At 47.6% G+C, this 18,374-nt stretch overlaps 1 protein-coding gene across 1 annotated transcript in view; it reads right to left on the bottom strand.

Annotated features, from left to right (window-relative positions):
- The window catches only part of LOC147111545 (uncharacterized), a 156,652-nt gene that overhangs the window by 116,497 nt on the left and 21,781 nt on the right, over positions 1 to 18,374 (bottom strand). The gene's annotated exons all lie outside the window — the stretch shown is intronic.

Here is an 18,374-nt window from a genome sequence, read left to right on the forward strand (position 1 = left end):
CAAGTGTATCCATTAGAGCATTGGCTTGCGTGGTTTTGGGAGCTAAGTCAGAGGATTTCTACCTCCAGTTACTGGTTTATTCATCAGGATGGCATCAACAAAGTCCTGGAATAGTTCTTACCTTCCTGACTCAGGCACTGAATTATTAAATCTCTTCAGAGCGTGTTATCTTATAAAAAATTTCGGGCCAAAAATTTGGCCACATCCCCTTTGGGGAGCCAACTTTGCCTTTTAGTGCCCCGAAAAAGTTAGCGCCCCTGTGCCCGAAATTCACTGGTAGCGCCCCAAGAGTCAGGGCACTACTGGAAGTGCTCCCCCTCCCTTTTGCGGCACTAACAAGGAATATCGTGGCGCTACGTGCCGCGGTACTGTATGCCTTCCTCCCCTGTTAAAGGGGAGGGGCCTAGCGCAGCGCGACCTGGGGCCCAGCTAGGCCACCAGGGATCAGGGTGCTGGCAAAAGATGGGGGGGCTGCAGAGGAGGCCAGGGACGGCGGAGGGGCAGGTGGTGGCAGGCGGCCAACAAACAAAATCGTTGCCCGGCACCTCCGCTTTAATTATCGTGGCCCTGGCCACACATCTGCCCCCCTGACCCTGTCGGACATAGCATCCGGCGATATGTCAGGGGGCGCTACCAAAGTTCGCAGCCAGGACGCAGCACCGTGGGGCGCTACTGGTTACCGCTGCCGCAAACCTCCCGCTGAATTTTGCGGGAGGTGTTAGCAGCGCCGCGCCTAAGCGCCACTTAGGGCACTAGCAGGAGGTGCAAAGCAACTGAATTTTGCCCCGATATCGTCACTAGTTTGTCTTTAGAGAACTGACGATTGTGCGATTGAGCTCTCATCAGGTGGATATCAAGAAAACCTCAGGAGTGGCATAGTGAGCAGCACAATTCACTAAGATGTGAGGACAAACTATTGTTCTTGGTGTTGGTACTGAGGACTAATTAAGAGACAAACCACTCTACAAGTTCACAACCTTTTAGAAGTAAGCAGTTTAATGTCAGTGTGGACATTGAATATGCATTAAAGGCTGAAGAAGGGAATGACATCCTAATGACTTATGGTACACTCACACCCCATAAGTTTAGCATTAGTGTCAAGTTGAAACTGCATGACACGAAACTTGGAGTGTTAAGGCCTGAACTGATTTTGAAACAAAGCAGAGTGAAACTCCTTTCTTGTATTACCTTCATTGGCATTGCATTAAAATACGTCTAGAGATGGCTGGACATATTATGAGCCCAACTCTTCTTCAATCTCAGTTTCTGAATGTCTGAAAAAGGGGCACGGACCCAGCATCTACCCCTGCCTAACCAGATAACGACATTTTCCTTCCCAGGCCCCAGAAATTTCAAGGATGTATGTTCAACCTGAATTAATGTAAGAAGTCACACAACACCAGGTTATAGTCCAACAGTTTTATTTGAAATCAGAAGCTTTCGGAGCACTGCTCCTTCATCAGGTGAAGTGGAGAGATGCCTATAGACACAGATTATATAGTCAGAGAATAATGACAGATGATTACAGGTAATCTTTCTAACTGCCATTTATCACACCTCGGCAGAGAGATAATCACAGCAATCAAAGGTGTGAATGGTGTCCAAACAGGTCAGTCAGGAAAACATTACATCCATAGGAAAAAAATGTCGTCGATGGACCCATGGCGAAGAATCACTGAAAAGACTACACAATAACATCAACAAGTTCCATCCCACCATTAAACTCACCATGGACTACTCCTCAGAATCGGTTTCATTCTTGGACACACGAATCTCCATCAAAGACGGACACCTCAGCACGTCACTCTACCGCAAGCCCACGGACAACCTCAGGATGCTCCACTTCTCCAGCTTCCACCCTAACCACATTAAAGAAGCCATCCCCTATGGACAAGCCCTGCGAATGCACCGGATCTGCTCAGACGAGGAGGAACGTGATGGACACCTACAGATGCTGAAAGACGCCCTCGTAAGAACGGGATATGACGCTCGACTCGTTGATCGACAGTTCCGACGGGCCACAGCAAAAAATCGCATAGACCTCCTCAGAAGACAAACATGGGACACAACCAACAGAGTACCCTTCGTCGTCCAGTACTTTCCCGGAGCGGAGAAACTACGCCATGTTCTTCGTAGCCTTCAACATGTCATTGATGATGATGAACACCTCGCTAAGGCCATCCCCACGCCTCCACTACTTGCCTTCAAACAGCCGCCTAACCTCAAACAGACCATCGTTCGCAGCAAATTACCCAGCTTTCAGGAGAACAGCGACCACGACACCACACAACCCTGCCACGGCAACCTCTGCAAGACATGCCAGATCATCAACACAGATACCATCATCACACATGAGGACACCACCCACCAGGTACATGGTACATACTCATGTGACTCGGCCAACGTTGTCTACTTCATACGTTGCAGGAAAGGGTGCCCTGGAGTATGGTACATCAGCGAGACCATGCAGACACTGCGACAACGGATGAACGGATACCACGCAACAATCGCCAGGCAGGAGTGTTCCCTCCCAGTTGGGGAGCACTTCAGTAGTCAAGGACATTCAGCCTCTGATCTTCGGGTAAGCATTCTCCAAAGCGGCCTTCGAGACACACGACAACGCAAAATCGTAGAGCAGAAACTGGTAGCCAAGTTCCGCACTCATGAGGACGGCACCGGGATCTTGGGTCCATGTCACGCTGCATGTAACCCCACCTGACGTAGGGTCATCCAGACTCGAGTCATTGTTGGCTTGTTCTCTACACAGATGCGGCCGGACCTGCTGTGATTTCCAGCAAAGAAAATGTTTTTTGTCTGTTTTTTGTTTTTCATACAGACCCCAGCATCTGCAACATTTTACCCCTTGTGACCCCACCTCATTGTTCTTTGATGTAATGTTTTCCTGCCTGATCTGTTTGGACACCATTCACACCTTTGATTGCTGTGATTATCCCTCTGCCGAGGTGTGATAAATGGCAGTTAGAAAGATTACCTGTAATCATCTGTCATTATTCTCTGACTATATAATCTGTGTCTATAGGCATCTCTCCACTTCACCTGATGAAGGAGCAGTGCTCCGAAAGCTTGTGATTTCAAATAAAACTGTTGGACTATAACCTGGTGTTGTGTGACTTCTTACATTTGTCCACCCCAGTCCAACATCGGCATCTCCACACCAACCTGAATTAGGTCATTCCTGCCATTGAAGTGAAATGGCCCACTTTTCTGATCTCTAGAATTGTATTCAATTTAAATTCAGGGCCTAACAATCGAATCAACAATTGGGACTGATGTCGCGTGTATTTTTGAATTGCTGTCTTTGACATCCCCTCATGACCAGTTTTAATCCACATTTGGGGCATCTACTGCCAACTCCCATTCATCAAGATCATGTGTAATGTGCACGAGATTAGCAAGTGGGTTTACAACAAAACATTACCTGTGAAAAGAATTCTTTCAGAATGCCTGGAACAGACACTGCAAGACTATCCCTTACAATGTCATTCAATTAATGAAAGCATTGAAGAGGATGAAAGCCTCAGCCTGCATTCAAGATACATTAAGAACTTAAGAAATAGGAGCAGGAGTAGGCCATACAGCCCTTCACGCCTGCTTCGCCATTCAATAGGATCATGGCTGATCTTCTACCTCAACCCCAGCTTCCCGTATTATCCCCATATCCCTTGATCCCCTTAGTATCCAAAAATCTATCGATCTCTGTCTAGAGTATGCTCAATGTCTGAGCATCCACAGCTCTCTGCGGTAGAGAATTCCAAAGATTCACAATCCTTTGTGTGAAAACATTTTTCCTCATCTCAGTCCTAAATAGCTAACCCCTTATTCTGAGACTGTGACCCCTGGTTCTAGACTCCCCAGCCAGGGGAACCATCCTCCCAGCATCTACCCTATCAAGCCCTCAAAGAATGTTGTATATTTCAATGAGATCACCTCTCATTCTTCTAAACTCCAGGGAATATAGGCCTAGCCTACTAAATCTCTCCTCATAGGACAATCCACTCATCCCAGGAATCAGTCCAGTGAGCCTTTGTTGCACTCCCCCTAAGGCAAGTATATCTTTCCTTAGGTAAGGAGACCTAAACTGTACACAATACTCCAGGTGTGATATCACCTAGGTGCTATATAATTGTAGCAAGACTTCTTTACTCTGAAACTCCAAACCTTTTGTAATAAAAACTAACACACCATTTACTTTCTCAATTGCTTGCTGTACCTGCGTGTTAATTTTCTGTGATTCGTGTACAAGGACACCAGGTCCCTCTGCATACCAACATTTCCCAATCTCTCACCATTTAAAGAATATTCTGTTTTTCTATTTTTCCTACCAAAGTGGATAACTTCACATTTCGCCACATTATATTCCATCTGCCATGTCCTTGCCCACTCACTTAACCTGTTTATATCCCTTTGCAGCCTCTTTGCGTCCTCCTCACAACTTACTTTCCCAATTAGCTTTGTATTGCCAGCAAACTTGGATACATTACACTCGGTCCCTTCATCTAAGTCATTGATATAAATTGTAAATAGCTAAGGCTCAAGCACTGATCCTTGTGGTAACCCACTAGTAACAGCCTGTCAACCTGAAAATTACCCATTTATTCCTACTCTCTGGTTTCTGTCCATTAACCAATCCTCAATCCATGCTAATATATTACCCCCAATACCCTCAAACACTATATGCTCTTTATCACCAAAGCCACTACCTCTATTTCCACAATATTGCCTGCCTTTGCCCCATCTCAATCGCTCCGTTACTAAAACCTTGTTCCGTGCATTTGTCACCCCCAGACTTTATTATTCATTGCTCTCCTTGCCAGCCCTCCTTCATCCAAATTCCATAAAATGCAACAATCAAAATATAGCTGCCCATATCCTGGCCCACACTAAAACTTGCTAATCCACCACTCCCATTCTTGCTGGCTGAGTGTTCCAGTATAGCTACAACACTGGCATCTGTAATGATATCAGCAAATAGAGATGGTATTTGCCTGTTTGATTATGATGCCTACCAGCATGTTTGCATGTATTGATTGCTTGTGCCTGACCAGCAGAGGGCATGTGACCGAGACAAGCAAGGCAGTTTAGTTTGGTTTCAGTTTCGTTCTAGATGGATCACTAGCATCGTGTCTCCTGTAAAAGCTGTATAAAGAGTTGAACAAGCTTTAGATTAAAAGTTATACTCTTTCATAAATGTCTCGTCATTGAACCCACAAAGAAATCAACACATGGTGTCAGAAGTGATTGAAAGAGATGAAGAGGAAAAATCTGAAGTTAAATCAGCTCTCCACAGATTAGCAAGCCAAAAGAGAACATCGTTACTTACCATTAGAGAATAGCTAATGAAGTGAAAAATGGAAGGTATACTCCCACCGGCGATGCTTCAGTTGACAGGTAATGTGGCTGAAAATTGGAGAAGGTTAAAACAATGTGTGGGGTTGTATTTAGCGGCAATCGGAGCTGACGAGAAAAGTAATAAAAGGAAATCATCACTGTTCTTACATGTCGTGGGTGATGAAGCACTGGAGGTGTATAATAACTTCACATTCGCTGTTGATGGAGACAAAATGAAGTTAGATAAAATAATGGAACAGTTTGAGACCTACTGCATACCTAAACGTAACGTGACGTTTGAGTGGCACAGATTTTTCACATGTGTACAGAAAACGGGAGAGACTATTGATCAGTATGTGACTGAACTGAGAAACAGAAGCAACTCGTGTGAATTTGGGGGACTGACAGACTCGCTGATAAAAGACAGACTGGTGTGTGGTATTCCAGATAATGGTCTAAGGGAAAGACTGCTAAGAGAGCAAGATCTAGACCTGGGAAAAGCCAGAGCACTGTGTAGGGCTACAGAGACTGTGAAGTTGCAGGCAAAGGAGCTGTTCAGTGACAGTAGCTGCAACGTGGATGCAGTGAGAATGAACGGACACAAACCGTTTAACAAAAAGAGTGCCAATGTGAAAAAAGAGGCGTGGCCAGCGAACGAAAATGAAAGGGACAATCGAAAGTCATGTAGTCGATGCGGTACACAGCATCCACCAAGAAAGTGTCCAGCATATGGTAAAACATGCAATAGTTGCAACAAAAACAACCATTATGCCCGTTGCTGTAAGAACCAAGTGCAACAAAGCAAGGTCTATACAGTAGATGAATGCGAGATAGAGGAGTTCTATGTAGATGTTGTGTCTGAAAACAAAAAAGAAGAGAGACTGGATGTTGACACTAAAAGTGAATGACATACACATTCCATTTAAATTGGATACTGGAGCACAAGTTAATGTGATATCAGAGACTGATTTTAAGAAAATTAGACCCAGACCAAAGATACATGGAATCAAAGTGAAAGTGACAGGATACTCAGGTACTGATATATCAGTGAAAGGAAGATGCATTGTCAAAGTAACACACAAGGACAGAGAGCACACGCTAGCATAAATCGTGGTGCCAAAGGATGTGCAAGCCATACTAGGTTTAAAAGCCTGTGAGAGACTGAACCTGGTAAAGAGAGTCCTTGTTGTGGAAAGCGAAGGAGAGACAGTCTATGATGAACTGAATGTTGCGTACACACCGGGTAAGCTGATGTATACAGCAGACACGTTGTCCAGAGCTGTTGGCCCAGGAGAGCCCGCAAACACAGTGAAAAGACTGATGTACAAGGCAAAAGACAGTGGAACTGACTTCTACCAGAGCATGCTTGTATACCGCACAACGCCGCTCGAGTGTGGTAAGTCACCAGCCCAACTCCTGATGGGACGTCGGCTAAGGTCAAACCTACCCATCCCGGAGAACCTCCTGAAAACAAAAGAGGGGGAGAAAGTGAGGAAGTTCAAAGAACAGAAAGAAAAGCAAAAGTACTACTATGACAGAGGAACACAAAACCTACCTGAACTCCACACCGGTGACCAAGTAAGGTTGAAAGACAAAACAAACACATGGACTCAGAAGGGAACTGTCCTGAGTGAAGTTCAACCAAGATCATACACCATTCAGACAGATGAGGGTGCTGTTCTTAGAAGAAATCATCGAGATCTTCTCATGGGACCAGCCACAGCAGGTCAAGAGACTGATACTGTTGAACAACCTGATCACACAGCTGAGAACCAATCATCTGAGGCAACAACTCAGATTCAAGGACAATCAATCAGAAAATCCTCAAGACACGTGAAGCCTCCTGAGAGACTCATTGAGCAAATTTAAGGACTATTGTTATAGAAGGAAGTAATGTTATCTTATTCTTTCTTCAAGTTCTAGTGTATTGACATATTTCATGTGAACACACAAAGCAAGGTTAAAAAACCTTGATCATGATAATGATAATGTAAGTTCATTAAGTGTTACAGTTCAAATGCAGATTAATACAAAGAAAACAGGTTGTTAGTTAAAAGTAAAATACTTTTGTTTTAAGAAAAGGAGATGTAATGATATCAGCAAATCGAGATGCTGATTATGATGCCTACCAGCATGTTTGCATGTATTGATTGCTTGTGCCTGACCAGCAGAGGGCATGTGACCGAGACAAGCAAGGCAGTTTAGTTTGGTTTCAGTTTTGTTCTAGATGGATCACTAGCATCGTGTCTCCTGTAAAAGCTGTATAAAGAGTTGAACAAGCTTTAGATTAAAAGTCATTCTCTTTCATAAATGTCTCGTCATTGAACCCACAAAGAAATCAACACAGCATCTATTCAACAATGTGGAAAACTGCCCAGGTATGTCCTTTCCACAAAAAGCAGGACAAATCCAATCTGGCCAATTACCGCCCCATCAGTCTACTCTCAATCATTAGCAAAGTGATGGAAGGTGTCGTCAACAGTGCTATCAAGCGGCACTTAATCACCAATAACCTGCACACTGATGCCCAGGTTGGCTTCCGCCAGGACCACTCGGCTCCCGACCTCATTACAGCCTTGGTCCAAACATGGACAAAGGAGCTGAATTCCAGAGGTGAGGTGAAAGTGACTGCCCTTGACATCAAGGCAGCATTTGACCGAGTGTGGCATCAAGGAGCTCTAGCAAAACTGAAGTCAATGGGAATTAGGGGGAAAACTCTCCACTGGCTGGAGTCATACCTAGCACAAAGGAAGATGGTTGTGGTGGTTTGAGGTCAATCATCACAGCCTCAGGACACCACTGCAGGAGCTCCTCAGGGCAGTGTCCTAGGCCCGACCATCTGCAGCTGCTTCATCAATGACCTTCCCTCCAACATAAGGTCAGAAATGGAGGATGTTCACTGATGACTGCAAAGTGTTTAGTGCCATTCACAACTCCACAGATAAAGAAGCAGTCCATTCCCGCATGCAACAAGACCTGGACGACATTCAGGCTTGGGCTGATAAGTGGCAGGTAACATTTGTGCCACACAAGTGCCAGGCAATGACTATCTTCAACAAGCGAGGGTCTAACCACCGCCCCTTGACATTCAACGGCATTACCATCACCAAATCCCCCACCATTAACATCCTGGGAGTCACCATTGACCAGAAACTTAACTGGACCAGTCACATAAATACTGTGGCAACAAGAGCAGGTCAGAGGCTAGGCATTCTACGGCGAGTGTCTCACCTCCTGACTCTCCAAAGCCTACAAGGCACAAGTAAGGAGTGTGATGGAATACTCTCCACTTGCCTGGATGAGTGCAGCTCCAACAACACTCAAGAAACTCGACACCATCCAGGACAAATCAGCTCGCTTGATTGGCACCCCATCCACAACCTTAAATATTCACTCCCTCCACCACCGGTGTACTGTGGCTGCAGTGTGTACCAACTACAAGATGCACAGCATGAACTCGCCAAGGCTTCTTCGGCAATACCTCGCAAACCCGCAAACTCTTCCACCTAGAAGGACAAGGGCTGCAGGCGTATGGGAACACCACCACCTCCAAGTTCCCCTCCAAGTCACACACCATCCGGACTTGGAAATATATCACCTTTCCTTCATCGTCGCTGGGTCAAAATCCTGGAACTCCCTCCCTAACAGCACTGTGAGAGTACCTTCACCACACGGACTGCAGCAGTTCAAGAAGGTGGCTCACCACAATATTCTCAAGGGCAATTCGGGATGGGCGATAAATACTAGCCTTGCCAGCGACGCCCACATCCCATGAATGAATTTAAAAAAACACTCCCCCCCCCCCCCCCACCCCCACTAACCCCATCACACTAAAGGGTTGATTCCATGGTTGAGTTTCCCCAGAGCAGATTGGTGCTTGCTGAGTGCACTGGGTGGAAAATTTATGGAAAATAGGCACTGCAGGCCCACGATTTCCCAACTCTTACTCCCAGTGAGTGCTATTCCATACTAGAATCATCCAATCATGGAATCAGCCTTTATATGTCAAAGACTGCACCGTGCTCAGGTCAGGCTGCACCTTAAGCATTGTGTTCAGTTCACCAACATGTAAGGCTAGTACTCAGGGCATGGATGTAGTGCAGAGAAGAGCTACAAGGTTGATCCCAGTCATCAAAGATTTGGGCCTAGAAATTCACTGGCGCTCCGTTTGGGGCACCAGTCTCACCAGGGCGCCGGAAGTACCGCCCCGGAAGGAGTCGCGAGCGCTCGCCGGAAATTCAGTTTCAGCGCCCCAAACGGAAGCGCGGCACTACTCAAGGTGCCCCGCATCCCTCTTGGGGCGCTGCAACTGAAAATCGCAGCGCAACGTGCCACAGCGCCACACGCTGTGGCACGGCACGCTGCGGTACTGCAGGACTTCCTCCCCTTCTTAAAGGGGGGGGCCTGCTGCAGCGCGATCGGCGATCGTGAGTGCCGGCAAAAGAGCCCGGCACCGAGGAGAAGTGCCAGGTTTTTGGGACACAGCCAGCACAACGCAGGGGCGGGGGGGCTCAGGAGGCAGGCATGAAGAGGTGCTGGCAGGCGGCCAGCAAAAAAAATGGCCGCCCCGCACCTCAGCGCCTCTACCGCCGCAGGTAGGCCCCCCTGAACTGATCTCAAATTGCGACCGGCGTTAAAGCAGGGGGCGCTACCAAATTTGGCGATCGGAGCAGTAGCGGGGCGCTGCGCACACTGATGACGTCATCGGTGGTGGCGCAGCGCTAATGGCTAGCGCCGCCATTAGCGCCCCGTTAAATTTAGCGGGAGGCGTGGCCAGTGGCGCAAAACCCACTAAATGCCCTCTTTGGGCGCTAACTGGTGGCGCAGCCCACTGAATTTCTAGGCCTTGGTGTACGGGGAAAGGCTGGAGAAACTGGGCTTCTTTAGTCTTGAAAGGAGATAATTGAGTGGGAATCATATAGAAGTATGGGGGAAAATTTCGGTATATATTCGACTCATTTTTAAAATCCTGAAAAATTAGCGCCAGGTGCTAATGATTCTGAGCTTCCCCTAAATTGGTTGTTAGCGCTCCTGGAAAGAACTGTTAATGACCTCAGTAGGGCGCTACAGGGGCACTACCAGCAGATCGATAATGAATCTCAGATGCAATGCAATCAAGAATGACCCTTCACACTGGCCCCTTCCAGCTGTTAAATGGGAGGTCAGCAGTGCTGGCAGTGAAGGTGACCTGCAACCAACTCAATCCCCTGATCATGATGGCTGATCCCGCTCCCAGGGAGAGTGCTCGTCGTTTCACAGACGAGGCATTGGAGGCATTGGTCGCAGGAGTGGAGCGAAGGAGGGCAGTGCTGTTCCAGGACACTGCCCCAGATCTTCAGGGCAATGTGGAGGGAAGTGGCCCAGTAGTGTGGTTGTACACAGCCTGACACAATGCCGGAAGAAATTCAATGACCTCACTCGGGTGGTCAAGGTGAGGACATGCTTCAACAGGTCCTACATACCAGCATCTGAACCTCAGTCTGTACACACTGCACAAACCACCACACCCCCACCACTCACCCACCCACCAAGCACCTAGGCAAACTCTCATCCACATCTCATGCCTTGCCTACAATCACAGCTATTCAACGACGGCAGGCCTATCTCCCAAACACATATCTGGACTCTGACTGACACACATTAATTTCTCTTGCAGGCCAAGATGGCCCACAATAGAAGGGAGCAGCACAGAACAGGCGGGGGTGATGCACAGCTCCAGCAGCTCTCAGGCCTGGAGGAGCGAGTACTGCAACTCATTGGGCAGCAGGTGGTGGGTGCCATGGCCGTCGGCATCGCCAACACACTTGGGGGCAACAACGGTATGTTCATCCTCTCTCCTTCTCTCATCCCACTTCCCCCTCACACCACAAGCCTTTCCCACTTTCCAGCTTCTGATACTGTTTGCATTCCTTGCTCCCTTCCTACCCCCTGCCCTCACCTTAATGTGAATCCTGTGCCTTTATGCTTTCAGAGAATCAGCAACCAGATGACCAGCCTGTCCCTGAGCCTCTCACTGAGAATGAGGAAGGAGAAAAAGAGGAGGAGCAAAGCACCGCGTCACTGCATCTCTCACCCATAGGCACCACCTCAGATACTGGCACTACGTGATCTTTAGAGGCAAGTTTAGTAGAGGGGTCTGCACTGGGTGATGCACCGAGGATGAGTGGGCTGCAGCAAGACCAGGGGGAAAGGTTAGCTCGGGAGCCAGCTCCCCGGAGAGCGAGTTCTACTGCACAGAACTCAAATGAGGACCTCGATGGGGAGGTGTTCACAAGAAAGGTGATAGCCATGCACTCCAAGATGATAGGTGCAATGGCAAGAGTGCCCGAGAGCCTGTCGGCAATTGTAATTCTGACAGGGCTAGACAGGCTGGATGCAGCGAAGATGTTTCCCCTGGCTGTGGGGTCTAGAACGAAGGGTCACAGTCTCAGGATACGGGGTAGGACATTTAGGACTGAGATGAGGAGAAATGTCTTCACTCAGAGGGTGGTGAACCTGTGGAATTCTCTACCACAGAAGGCTGTGGAGGCCAAGTCACTGAATATATTTAAGGAAATAGCTAGATTTCTAGACACAAAAGGCATCAGGGGGTATGGGGAGAGAGCGGGAATATGGTATTGAGATAGAGGATCAGCCATGATCATATTGAATGGCGGAGCAGGCTCGAAGGACCAAATGGCCTACTCCTGCTTCTATTTTTCTATGTTTCTATGTAAGTAGCGTGGAGGAGTCCGCCTCCAACATTGTACAGAGCTCTGTGCACACCATAGAGCCCATCATTTCCACTGTGCAGAGGATGGTGGACTCCCAGAGAGACCGTGCGGATCCATACCTCATGAGCTGACATGGGCGATGTGGCAGTTTCCACTGCAGCACAGGCTGAAGCGACGCAACGTCTTAGTGCTGTAATGCAGTCAATGGTTGTTGGCATCGAAACTCAGACTGCTCTCATGCAGTCTCAGCTTGATGCCATGAAAGCTCTGACTGCTGCCATCGTCGTTGGGTCCACCACAGTCCACCAGGGATCTCACGGTGTCGCAGCAGGCCAGCAATCTTTGCTCCAGCAGATTGGTATATATGCTGAGGTGCTGCCCTGGGGGAGTGGCAGTGGGTCAGTGGAGCAGAAACCTGCTGTCCTCTCTCAGGATGACAGCATTGCTGATCCCACCACTGCCACTCCATCATTGCACTTGTCGCTGCCTGTCATCCAGCCAACCCAGACTGCTGCCGCCCAGCCTGAGGTGGCGCAGTTTACAGCCAGGCCTTCCAGGCCAAGAGCTGATCGAGGGCATCCTGCAAGGCCATCTGTAGTGCCTGGCACTGACACTCAGCAGCCTTCCACCAGCCCTGCTGCAGCCACTGGGGAGACACTATGTAGGAGCAGCAAATTGGGAAAAGGCACTGTAAAGAGGGGAAGTAAGGGTTTGCACAAGGGTGATTAGGTAATATTGTTGTTGTATATATGTGGCTACTGATTGTAGATAAATTTATTATTGGAATGTCACAGAGATGATGCTGTGTCTCATTTCACCTTTGGGGTGTGGTACAGAATGAGAAATTGATGGAATGATGGGGATGGGTTGAGCAACCGGGAAGTGGCCTCGAATTCATTGGAACCAAAGTCTGATGATGCGGTCACGGACTGCCCTTCCACAAGACCGACGGAGTGGCTGGCTCCTCCATTGCTGCTGTTCCTGCTGCTATTCCCCCTCCTCCTCCTCCTCCGCCTCCTCCTCCTCATCCTCGTCCTCATCCTCGTCCTCCTTGTCTCCCACTTCCGCCTCCTGAGGTAGTGCGGCTATGTCTGGTGGCAATGGCTGCGCCTTCATTATGGCCAAGTTGTGCAGCATGCAGCAGATGACGATGAAAGGGGACACCCACTCAGCCGAGTACTGGAGGACTCCTCCTGAGCGGTCAAGCCAGTGGAACCGTTGCTTGAGCACTCCGATGGCCTGCTCAATGAGGTTCCTGGTGGCAGCATGGCTCTCATTAAAAGGGTGTTCGGTACGAGTGTTGGGGTTGCGGAGGGGAGACATGAGCCAGGTGGTGAGCGGATAGCCCTTGTCCCCAACAGCCAGCCGCAAGCTTCATGTGGTGGCTGGAATACATCTGGCACACCGGTCTGGTGCAGAATGAAGGCATTGTGGCTGCTGCCAGGATAGCGGGCATTGGCGGTGAGGATTTGTTGTGTGTGGTCGCACACCATCTGCACATTAAGTGAGTGGTAACCTTTGCGGTTACGGAATACCTCAGGATTGTTATGCGGTGCCCGCAAAGCAACGTGGGTGCAGTTAATGACACCCTGCACCATGGGGAAGCCCGCTATCCTGGCAAAGCCACATGCATGCTCGCGCTGGTTCTCTCTGGTGATGGGGAAGGAAATGTAATCCCTTCTCCTTCTGTAGAGAGCCTCTGTGACCTCGTGGATACAGCAATGGATGGTGAACTGCGATATGTTAGATATGTCGCCTGTTGCACACTGGAAGGATCAGCTGGTGTAGAAATTGAGGGCGACAGTGACCTTAACTGCCACTGAGAGAGCCATGGGGCTCCTGATGTGAGGCTAAAGGTCTGGCTGCAGGAGGTGGCAGAGTTCTGTGACCACGTCCTTGGTGAAGCAGAGCCTTCTAAGACACTGTTCCTCAGTGAAATTGATGTAGGAGAAATGCTGCCGGAATATCCTGGGAGAGTAAGGTCTCCTGTTGAGAGCCCTGTTGGCCCTCCTCTCTCTGGCCACATTTTGCAATCTTTCTCTCTGCCTCTGCTGCCCCCGAAGTTGATGGTGGAGGGCGAAGTCCAGTGCCAGTACAGCCCCCATTAAATGATGGAAATGTTGCACTTTAAAATCTCATCTAACTGAAACTGAATAATTTTTCTGAGGCAGAAGACTCCTTCAGAAATGATATTGGGTCAAAGGATCAGGATAGTGAAAGAGTTTGGGTGGAGATAAGGAATAATAAGGGGAAAAAGTCACTAGTGGGCGTAGTCTATAGGCCTCCTAACAGTTGCAACTCTGTTGGTCGGAGTATAAATCAGGAAATAGTTGGGGCTTGTAATAAGGGAACAGCTATAATCATGGGGGATTTTAACTTTCATATTGACTGGACTAATCAAATTGGGCATGGCAGCCTTGAGGAAGAGTTCATAGAGTGTATTAGGGACGGTTTCCTTGAGCAGTATGTAACTGAACCAAACAGGGGGCAGGCAATCTTAGATCTGGTCCTGTGTAATGAGACAGGATTAATAAAAAATGTCCAATAAAGGATCCCCTTGGAATGAGTGACCATATTATGGTTGAATTCCAAATTCAGTTTGAGGGTGAGAGAGTTGGATCTCAAACCAGCGTACTGAGCTTAAATAAAGGAGACTATGAAGGTATGAGAGTAGAATTGACTAAAGTGGACTGGGAAAACAGATTAACGTGCAAGACGGTACAAGAGCAGTGGTCTACATTCAAGGAGGTATTTCACATCTTTCAAGATAAATATATTCCACTGAGGAAAAAGGGGAGTAAAAGAAAAGACAGCCATCCGTGGCTTAGTAAAGTAATAAAGGATAGTATCCGACTGAAAACAAGGGCATATAAAGTAGCCAAATCTAGTGGGAGGATAGAAGATTGGGAAGCATTTAAAAGCCAGCAAACAATAGCTAAAAGATTAATTAAGAAAGGGACGATAGATTATGAAAGTAAACTAGCAAAAAATATAAAAACAGATAGCAAGAGTTTCTACAGCTATATAAAAAGAAAAAAAGAGTGGCTAAAGTGAACGTTGGTCCCTTAGAGGATGGGACCGGGAAACTAGTAGTGGGGAACATGGAGATGGCAAAGATGCTGAACAAATATTTTGTATCAGTCTTTACAATAGAGGACACTAAAAATATCCCAACACTGGACAAACAGGGGGCAATGGGGGGGGGGGGGGAGCAGCTAAACACGATTAAAATCACTAAGGAGATGGTACTCGGTAAAATAATGGGACTTAAGGCGGATAAATCCCCCGGACCTGATGGCCTACATCCTAGGGTCTTGAGAGAAGTGGCGGTAGGGATTGTGGATGCATTGGTGATTATTTTCCAAAACTCCCTGGACTCAGGAAAGGTCCCGGCAGATTGGAAAACTGCTAATGTAACACCCTTATTTAAGAAGGGAAGTAGACAAAAAGCTGGAAACTATAGACCAGTTAGCCTAATATCTGTGGTTGGCAAAATGTTGGAGTCCATTATTAAGGAAACAGTAACAGAGCATTTGGATAAACATAATTTAATAGGACAGAGTCAGCATGGTTTTATGAAGGGGAAGTCATGTTTGACAAATTTGCTCGAATACTTTGAGGACGTAGCATACAGGGTGGATAAAGGGGAACCAGTGGATGTAGTGTATTTGGACTTCCAAAAGGCATTTGACAAGGTTCCACACAAAAGATTACCGATCAAGATAAAAAATCATGGGATTGGCGGTAATATACTGCCATGGGTGGAAGATTGGCTATCTAACAGAAAACAAAGAGTTGGGATAAATGGTTCGTTCTCGTGCTGGCAATCAGTAACTAGTGGTGTTCTGCAGGGGCCAGTGCTGGGACCCCAACTCTTTACAATCTATATTAATGATTTGGAGGAAGGGACCGAGTGCAACTTATCCAAGTTTGCCGACGATACAAAGATGGGAGGGAAAGCAGTGAGTGAGGAGGACATAAAAAATCTGCAAAAGACATAGACAGGCTAAGTAAGTGGGCAGAGATTTGGCAGATGGAATATAATATTGGAAAGTGTGAGGTTATGCATTTTGGCAGAAAAAATTAAAGAGCAAGTTATTATCAAAATGGAGAGAAACTGCAAAGTGCTACAGTACAAAGGGATCTGGGGATCCTGGTGCATGAAACACAAAAAGTTAGTATGCAGGTGCAGCAGGTGATAAGAAAGGCCAATGGAATCTTGGCTTTTATTGCAAGGGGGATGGAGTATAAAAAGAGGGAAGTCTTGCTGCAATTATACAGGGTATTGGTGAGGCCACACCTGGAATACTGCGTGCAGTTTTGGTTTCCATATTTAAGAAAAGATATACTTGCTCTCGAGGCGGTTCAGAGAAGGTTCACGTGGTTGATTCCGGAGATGAGGGGGTTGACGTATGAGGAAAGGTTGAGTCGGTTGGGCCTCTACTCATTGGAGTTCAGAAGAATGAGAGGCGATCTTATCGAAACATATAAGATTGTGAGGGGGCTTGATCGGGTGGATGCGGTGAGGATGTTTCCACTGATGGGTGAGACTAGAAGTAGGGGGCATAATCTTAGAATAAGGGGCTGCCCTTTCAAAACTGAGATGAGGAGAAACTTCTTCACTCAGAGGGTAGCAAATCTATGGAATTTGCTACCCCAGAGAGCTGTGGAAGCTGCAACATTAAATAAATTTAAAACGGAGAAATACACAGTTTCCTAGCAGATAAGGGAATTAGGGGTTACGGGGAGAGGGCAGGGAAGTGGACGTGAGTCTAGATTCGGATCAGCCATGATCCTATTGAATGGCGGAGCAGGCCCGAGGGGCCATATGGCCTAATCCTGCTCCTACTTCTTATGTTCTTATATTCTTATGTTCTTCAAGTGAAAAACGCTGAAATCGCTCAAAACTCCTGTTTGCCTATGTCAAACTGACAAGGCAGCATTCTTTGCCGACTAAAAATAAATCGGATGTTTACGCCTTTATACAGCGCTCCTCCAGCGCTTATCCGACTGCATATTGCCTCCTCTAGTTGTCATTGCAAACAGCAGGTGCTCAGGCAGGGGGCGAGTGAATTTCTGAGCCGGGGCGCTGCGCAGTCGGATGACGTCACGATCTCCAGGCGTTACCGCCGCCACAAACCTCCATGTAAATTTTGCAGGCGTCAGTACTATCGTTGTGCCCAGTCGCAAAGCCAGTAGCGCCCCGTTAGTGACCCCTGGAGGTGCTAACGGGAGGCACTAAGGCACCAAATTTCTCCCCCATAGTATGGTATTAAATGGCATAGATGAAAGGTTAATCCAAAGCACTGCTTCAAGTTATGGTGGGATACTAGAGCAAGGGGGAATAGGTTAAAATTGGGGAAAGGAAAGCTTAGTGGAGATGAAAGGAAGATCTTCATACCAAGAGTGAGCTGCACTTTCATGTAGTGGAGGCAAAAATCTGATACTCGTTCACGAGTCAGTTAGATGATGTCACAGAATCACAGAAACCCCACAGTGCAGATAGAGGCCATTTCGGCCCATCGAGCCTGCACCGACACATATCCCACCCGATCCCCGTAACCCCTGCACCAACACCAACACATATCCCACTCTATCCCCGTAACCCCGCGTATTTAATCCCCCTAACACTAAGGGTCAATTTATCATAGCCAATCAACCTAACCCGCACATCTTTGGACTGTGGGAGGAAACCGGAGCACCCGGAGGAAACCCACGCAAACACGGGGAGAATGTGCAAACTCCACACAGACAGTCACCCGAGGCCGGATTCGAACCCGGGTCCCTGGCGCTGTGAGGTAACAGTGCTAACCACTATGCCACCGTGCTCCCCTGCACATGTAGTGGGGAAAATCTATCTATCGTGTGATCTTGTAAAATGAGCCATCAGTATAACTAATGACACAGAGCGAAACATTTATTAGGCCTCATAGGCGTAATTTATTGACAGCTTTTGGGTAAATATTCAGATTCCTTCTGAAATGTATCTATATCTCAGGTTTATAGAGGGGAATTTTAACCCCCAAAAATGGGTGAGTTTGGGTCGGGTGGGTTATAAAGATTTTAAATCTCAAACCCGAACCCAACCTGCCTCGAACCTGCCTACTTCTGGTTTTAATGGGTTTGGGGGGTGGCGCGGTGGGGGGGAGGGGGGGGGGGTGGTGTGGTTGTGTGGGGGTGGGGCGCGCGGGCAACCAACCCGTTCCCAGGAAGCAGGTTGCTCATTTGAATATTTTAATGAGCTGCGTGCCTCAGATTCTATCTCCATTTTAGGTTTAACCCTGGCCGGCTGAGTTTCAGGGGCCTCGGAAA

This window comes from Somniosus microcephalus, chromosome 10 (genome assembly GCF_052327205.1).
Source record: "Somniosus microcephalus isolate GS21.2 chromosome 10, FLI_Smic_1.0, whole genome shotgun sequence".
NCBI classification, from domain to species: Eukaryota; Metazoa; Chordata; class Chondrichthyes; order Squaliformes; family Somniosidae; genus Somniosus; species Somniosus microcephalus.